The following is an 8,230-nucleotide window of genomic DNA, read 5'->3' as shown; positions in this document are numbered from 1 at the left end:
TTAAGCCAGATGCAGACTCAAAATGTAAAAGTTCAATGCAAAGAAAGGTTGAAATGCACACTGATGACCTCCCTTTTCATTTCGTTTCAATTCGAGACGATTCGAGCCAACACAGCCCCTTCCCTACCGGATTTTAATCTGGGGTGTACTCACTTTTGTGAGTACAAGTTCAAACATTCATGGCTGTATTTAGTTTTTTTCTGAGTGAACAAGAAATGTAAGCGGTTAAATATGTTGCTAAAAGGTCACTAATCATTGTGTCAAAGTGACATTTCTGTAATGCTTTCCTATGAAAAGATATACTCAAAAATCTGCAAAACTGTGAGGGGTGTATTCACTTTCGTGATATACTGTAAATATGCTGTCCAGCTTGAGATACCAAACAGGCACTGGCCACTAAACACTACAGGTTCAATGGTGTGACAGTCATAGCATATCTACAAAGAGGGTGAGGTGTGATGGTCATGCCAACGTCACACTTCAGTATGAGTCTTATGAGCTCTGCAGGTTAAATTTAATGACTGCATGGCTGTCATGAAGTGTTATGATAGACTGATAATCTATGACATAAAGACTTATAAGCAGCAAGTGTAGGTCAATATTGACTACAACATTACATTATGATCAAAAGACAAAATAATCATGTTGATACATTTGTTTCTGGCTCAGTTTTGCATTTCTGTCCTTTAGTGTGACATGAATGTCCTACGGTGTGACATTTTTAAAACGCTCAAATATTTGTTTGAGCTTAACAATAAAGTTGATAAACACTGAATATTGCATTAGGGAAGAACAAATAATCATCCCTGAAATGTTAGTATATTTTTTTTTAACATTTAAAAAGAAAGATATCCCTATATTTCCTCGAAGGTTTCTAATAAGCTCACCTCTAATGGGGAAAAAAAATCCTTAAATGGTTATTTCTCATTAAATTAAGACTTTAAAAAAATTCAATAAATATGAAGAGTGTAACAATGTTCATAAAACTCCATCAAGCCATTTCTACATTACTTAATATATTTCTTAATGTCACACCAAAGGACATATTTTCAGCAAATTGCTTTATCTACGTAAATAAATAATCAATTAATAGACCAACATTGTGACCACTTGGATTTTTTGAAAGATTAATTGCTGCACTATGTAGACATGTACTTTTTTCCTTGTAAAAAAAACGTTTTTTTCTGCCTATCTGTCATCTACCCACGTGTGTCTCATGAACAAAATAAGTACGAGTCATAAAATAATTGTAGAGTCCATATGAATCACTAAATTGTAAGCGCTATATACAGTGTTCTCCCTATGGGGATCACATGGCAGCCTGGGAATTTAGTGCACTTGCTGGTGCCCTCAACTTCCGATCCAGAGTTGCTGAGGGGCTTTCAGGTTTGAGCCCGGGGCTAGACTGTACAAGCCTTTCTCCTTAACATAGAGGATGTTTACATGAATCAGTCAATGCTTGAATACCATGGCCCACTTTTGCACAATATTGTGTATCCTTTCACTGTCACAAGTGGGCTATCCACCGCTGGCTACCCTCAGCAAAGTAAACACACGATGTCACAACCGTAATAGTCATCGGAAACCACCAGAGTAATTGTTGCCAAAACTAACACAGCCACGTTCTGAACACTAAAAATGATTCATTATTAACATTAAGCAACAGAAAATGCCCAAATAAAAAAACACACCAGCACAGTCCTCAGGGAATCGACACCTTGCTCAATACCACAATGGATGCACAGCTCTTGTGAATGAAAAGCGAGTGTTCAGTGCCCTGCGGCTGCCTGCCAAAGACTCTTGAATGGAATCCAAGTAGAACACCTTTTGGGGTGTTTTGGAAAGCAAGATATATAGTAGTACAGCATGAATATTTAGTTGAAAATCAGAACCGGCATGATGCAGTAGCCATGAACCATGAACCAGAACCTTACATTAATATTTTAAATATCAATCGGGAGTTGAGGTTGTTGTGAAAGAGTAGCATAGCATTCTCTATGAGGGAGAGCTCTGTGACTGAGTTTTACAGGTAGGTTGTTGAAGTAAGAGAACCACTAAATCTGACACAGGATAACACCTGGGGCCAGGTTTCTTCAAAATGTCCTGAATCTTTTTTTTTTTACCTGACTGGAAGAGATTAGCGTGTGGTGAGAAATACGAGGAGATTGCAACGGGATGACTCACAGGCAATCATCATCTGCCTCCTGAGGAAATGACCACACTACCTCTACTACTACTACCTGCGGTATAGTTGCTTCCTTCCTTGACATTTTGTGAATGACACCACTTTGCATAATAGATCTTTAAAAAGCACTTAAACTCGGGGTCGATCTTGGAGCAAGTCTGGCCTTAGGAACTTGCCTGGAGCCTTAACGCTGCAATACTGCCTGCAACATAGCCTCTTTAGTTTGGTCTGAATCCGTTTATCCTTGTGTGCTCCCTGTGAAATGTATAGCACCTTCATCCTGGAATGTGAATCTAAAAAGTGATACTGTGTGGTTATTATTACTGTCTAACCTTTTGGTGTGTGTTTTAAACAGTGTAGAAGTTAACAGACCCACGCCGTTTGTATTCTTCCCGTTTTATTGTTGTATTTTATGTGTGTCTTCCAATAGAGCCAGCAGAGGAAATTGAACGGGAAGAGATCCAGAGAGATGTCTTCTGCAGACGTCTGCCGCTTCTCGCCATATGCTCAGCATCAGAGAGAGAGAGAGAGAGAGAGAGAGAGAGAGAGAGAGAGAGAGAGAGAGAGAGAGAGAGAGAGAGGGAGAGAGAGAGAGAGAGAGAGAGGGCGGAGCAGGGGCAGAGGAGAAGTTAGTGCAAAGCTACACACACACAGACACACACACACACACACACACACACACAAACGCGTGTATACACACACACACACACACACACACACACACACACACACACACACACACACACACACACACACACACACACACTTTTCTCAAGCTCTCATTGCAGTGCGGTTCCCTTTCCCAGTCGATATGGGTCATGAACGCTGGGGCTCTCTCAGACATCTGAATCAGGGTAATCATCAGCGTTTTAGCCACCGTCACTGATTAGCATAATTCCACGCTCTACGTAGACAAAACTCCCAGATATAATGTGGAAAATAGAAAGTTGGGGGTGGATTGAGTTTTCAACAGACAGCGTTACAATTTCTCAGATTCTAAGTCCAGACAGAGGTGAACCATGGAATGTGCCTGACGCACAGGGATGGGATAAGGGGCATTGAAAATGGCAGAACAGTCCGAAATTAACATGCTAAAAGTCGCTGTGGTTATGTTGTAAGAGTGCTGTGTCAAACGCATAGACACTCTTTGGTACCACAGAGGCCAAAATCCAGCTCATCTAACCCGTGCGCAAATCAAATGTCTGGGTTGCTGAGTGGATTTGGGTGTTTGCCCGTTGGCACCGCACTCTTTAGGGAGTCAGTTTGACAAAGTATGGACCACTGAGTGATAAACAGTCTCCTAGAATCCAAGTGTCTTAGAGAATGGAGGTAAACTCACTTCAGCTTGAATCTTTCATTCTTGTGATGGCTTGTCTTATATTGTTAAAACTGCAGGCGCAGACAGACATTTACTCATACTTTGTATAATTTTTTTTGTTTGCACACACCGGTCTGATCGAAATTGACATTCTGGTCTGCTTTACCCTTGGCATGAGGAGAGTCCGGTCAGGAGTTATAGGGACAGACAATATGGTGATGAGAGCAGAGAGAGCCAAGGGAGGAAACTGGGCATGAACAAGAAATGGCATAACCGAAGAGAGAGAAGGCAGGAATGGAAATTGGACCGTTTTGGCCAGAGGCAGCAACTGAAAGCATTTTCGCTTTAGCAATCAGCTGTCAGCACCTTACAAGGTTCTCTAGGATTTGAGGTGTGAAACATTCTTTGGATCGCTGCTCAGTCGGGGGGCTGCTGAGTGGCAGCATCCAATCAGTGCTTGCAGCAGAGGAAGGGAAGGAGCGGAGAACAGCACCGCCGCGGCTATTTCAGGAATGCGGGGATAACAATCTGAGAGCATTGGTCCAAAACTCCAGGTTCTGACCGCTGGTTGACCAACAAACTTGAGAAGTCCTGACCACATTGAGAACTCACAGGGAGCAGCCACATTCCTGGTGGCTTGGTTCCAATGCGATGACCCCAAATATGCTCCGATAGAGCTTGGCTGTGTCAGTCCCTTCGGCTTGTGGATTCCTTTCGTGAGAGGGGGACTATGCTGCTGTCAGCAGTAGTGCTGTGTAATGTTCAGAACAAGAGGGAATCACGCTCATGTGACTCGTGAACATTTACCAGAAGATGAGTCTTTTGTAATGAGGAGCAATGGTGGATAGTTCTGAGTAGTTGCCTGTTGCCCATATGCTTCAAGTGAAACATCAAAATAAAGCTCAACATCTTTTTTTTTTTTTTAAATAGCTCAAATCACTTGACTGGGCCCTAAAACCACCTGGGCTTAGACTGGCCCCTCATGTAGACACAGGCTGCTGTCATACAATATTCTAATCAGTACACTTTAAATATTGAAGATGGACCAATGGCCACCACCTCTAAGATTGTGCGCCAGTGACGTAAGAAAACCAGAACAGCATAGGAAAAAACCCTGTATGCCAAATTACCAATCCAGCCCTTGCTCAAATATTCTCATTGTGAAATCTCATCAGAGGTTACATTTCCAATAAAATGAACTACTGTTATCAAACAGTTTTGCATCCTCGTTGAAAATAAGTTTAGAGTACATTGACTCCAAAGCGATTTCTAAATCCTGATGCCCCCGCAGACACCTTGAAAGTCAGTGTAATGGAGGCCAACTAGCACAGTCTGGTGTGGAACGTTAATAAACCACCCACCCGAAGGCTCAATACACGGCAGTAGCATTGGGCTATCGGACCGGCCCTTTAGCTCAGCGGTCTCGTACTGTGCCTTCCATTGCCGAACCGATGCGTTGACGAGGCGGCCCTGAGGGGGGAGAACTGCGCGGGAATACCTCTGTTACGTCAGTCATTTGAAAAATATTGGCCTCCAAAAGCTTTTCAGTTAATTTACCTTTTATAGAGTATTGCTACACACAATTTGATCAAAAATGTATCACGCAAATAGAAAAACTGTGACAGACAGACAAACACATGCATGTATGTGCACACACACAGACTAACATAATAGGTCAGATGACCAAAAAGAGTATGCCTCCGGCACCCTCAATATCATCATTGTTCCATGAAGAGTAGTAATATATTTTATACTAACCCATGGTATCAAGAGAGAACAATGAAACAATGGCTTGGGTGTGGCTTTGTAGAAATATTCACTGAAATCAGCATCCTTATTATCAATTAAAAGTCCTTATTTCCTGAGTATGGTCCTTTTAAATTCCCAGATCAACGACTTCATTCTCAATCATCACTGACAGTGACCATGTGCGCACAAGAGAAAAAAAGCTTCCTCATTAGCAAAAATCCTATTCGATTGCACAGGACAGATCCTGTAACTGTTAATATGTCAGAATAGCTCCTTATATAACAACATTCCAGACACGTAGCATCCCTCCCTCTTATATGACCAGGGACAAGCAAATTATCTCAACTCGCACCAGTCTATTCCTCCAGAAGTTCACCAGGGACTTTAGTTTTTTTTTAAATTCCAGAATGAAGACAAGAAAAGTGGTGGTCAATGATTGCCTCACCTTCCGTGTGGAACACTTACAATATTGAGCCTACTCTGGCGTAGACAAGAGTGGCCACCTACTGTGCAAGGCCAGAGCTCCACTGGCTCCCTTCATCAAAAGCGAAGAAAGGAATAAAAAGCAGAAGGCTGAAAAATATCCTTTTTGACGCTTCCAGTCAACCCCTCAGTACTCTGGAACAAAAATCCCACGTATTTATTTTAAAATTCAAATCAAACACATCTGTTTCAAAAATCATGTTATCTTAGACTTAGGTTTCCAAATCAGTATTACTTACCCTGACTTATCCAACTACTTGGGCATCTCAGAAACAGTAACTGTACACCGCCCCAAAACAAAAGGAATGTCTCTTAAATACTGGTGTCTGCAGCTCCTTTCTGAAATCTTTCTTGGCAGCGGAGAAAAACAAATGTTTTCTCCCCAAGACACAGCAAATGTCTAGACTGGCAGAAGAACTACATTACATAAATGTGGCAGGCTTCACCCAAGTTCTCACAGAGGTGAGGTTAAGAGGTTGAAAAGTTAAGGCTTTGCTTATTTCCTCACATTTACAAAATTGCTCCCTCTCAAAGCCCCTGCTTTATTTCAGACCTGTCCCATCTCTAAACCCGAATCACCCTCTATATTCTCCCAGCACACATCTAGCACCTGTCCTTAGATGGGACCAAGTCGCTAATTTGCAAGTCACAAGTACTGTAAGTCTCAAGTCCTTCCAATCAAGTCAGAGACAAGTCCCAAATTAAGACACATTTGACCATGTCAAGTCCAAGTTGTACCCAAGCAAAGTCCAAGTCTCATTTTCCTAAGTCTTTCGCTTTAAAAAAAACTCATTACTCTATACACTGCTATGCATCTCTCCCTTTGCTAGTCACGTTCCTAACAAAAATAGTAGACCTATTAGTACTGGTTAATGGCAAATTATTTAATTGTCTTTTTTCATGTAATATTTTCACATGTAAATGCAGAAAATGGAATGTAGACTTGACATGCCATTGCAAGCTAAAACTTTCAAGTCAAGTCGAGTCTCGAGTCAGTAGAGTACAACTTAAATTCAAGTCACAAGTCATTCCTAATATTGCCAAGTAAAGTCTTTTAATTCAAGTCAAAGTCACATCTCTGCTCAGAGCAATGTGGTTTCCTCAAAATGAGCTGTAAAATGTTGCTACATTATATTTCTCACAAATAACCTTCTTTTTATATCTATTGAACAGAATTGTAGCCTGGCTATCACAAATTCAACTCTGCAAGGGTTGGTCTGGCCAAATCACCTTGTAAGCTCAAGAGGGCACATGTCTATGAAATTGCTTTCTATGCCAGTTGAAGCAACAATAAATCAGATAATTCATTCTTTTCACTCACCTACCGTCAGGACCAATGACAACTAATGCATCATCGGCTTAAACACATTGGAAATACACTACAAATACGTATTGGAAGTACAGTAAATGGTTCAGAATCCTAGGCAGATTTGAAATATTGGAGAATCGGGAGATAGGATGGTTGGCCAAATTACCTTAACTTGTGCTATTTTGAGCAGTCACATTCAGTATGGGCATGTCCAGGCTAACAGAGTTGTGTCATCTGTAAGGTTCATTGTGAATCACATTGAATGAGAGTTAAGTCGTAAAAATCAGTTCATGAATCAACTTAAACTCAAGACCACTGCCTCAAAATTCATCTAATAGATGAATAATAGATAAATCTTTAAGAAATTTTGAAGTTCCTTCTCGAATGCCGTGGGGAAGTGGGATAAAATGCTACAGTGCGCCGCTGGTGTAGTGGTATCATGCAAGATTCCCATTCTTGCGACCCGGGTTCGATTCCCGGGCGGCGCACGATGTTTGGGCAGTCATGGGTGAGCGGTTAGGGCGTCAGACTTACATCCCAGAGGTTGCCGGTTCGACTCCCGACCCGCCAGGTTGGTGGGGGGAGTAATCAACCAGTGCTCTCCCCCATCCTCCTCCATGACTGAGGTACCCTGAGCATGGTACCGTCCCACCGCACTGCTCCCCATGGGGCGCCACTGAGGGCTGCCCTCTTGCACGGGTGAGGAATAAATGCAATTTCGTTGTGTGCAGTGTTCACCTGTGTGCTGTGGAGTGCTGTGTCACAATGACAATGGGAGTTGGAGTTTCCCAATGGGCTTTCTTTCACTTTGACTTTTCTTTCACTTTCACTAAAATACAAAATGATAACACAGTGAGAAGCCTTGTTGAAACAATTCAACCCATTGAAAAGGGTTTAAGCACGTTTTACATGCACATTCCTCGAGTACGTCCAAAGATTATAAGGGACCCTTAAAATCCATTAACCAATCACTGCTTCAAATTCTGGCAAGAGTTTTAATGTCAAAATCAAAGCCTGGTGGAAGGACAGTAATAATATACCCAGCGCAGGAAAGAGAGTGCACTGCACTTTTGTTTGAGAAATCATTTTGGAGTGGTTTAATGAAAGGCGAACCACATGGTAATTGGTTAATTGCTGCTGTCTCTGCCTCCCTTTGACTAAGGCTCTCCCAGGAAAAGGACTGTTA

General features: G+C 41.9%; 1 non-coding gene across 1 annotated transcript; it reads left to right on the top strand.

Moving 5' to 3' along the window:
• Positions 1 to 7,461: 7,461 nt before the first annotated feature.
• On the top strand, positions 7,462 to 7,532 carry trnag-ccc (transfer RNA glycine (anticodon CCC)). The gene has a single exon. It is a non-coding gene; the product is annotated as a tRNA-Gly (tRNA).
• The last annotated feature ends 698 nt before the right edge of the window (positions 7,533 to 8,230 follow it).

Source organism: Engraulis encrasicolus, chromosome 21 (genome assembly GCF_034702125.1).
Source record: "Engraulis encrasicolus isolate BLACKSEA-1 chromosome 21, IST_EnEncr_1.0, whole genome shotgun sequence".
Lineage (NCBI taxonomy): Eukaryota > Metazoa > Chordata > Actinopteri > Clupeiformes > Engraulidae > Engraulis > Engraulis encrasicolus.
Note: the sequence above shows the minus strand (reverse complement) of the source record. Positions and strands in the feature narration are given on the sequence as shown.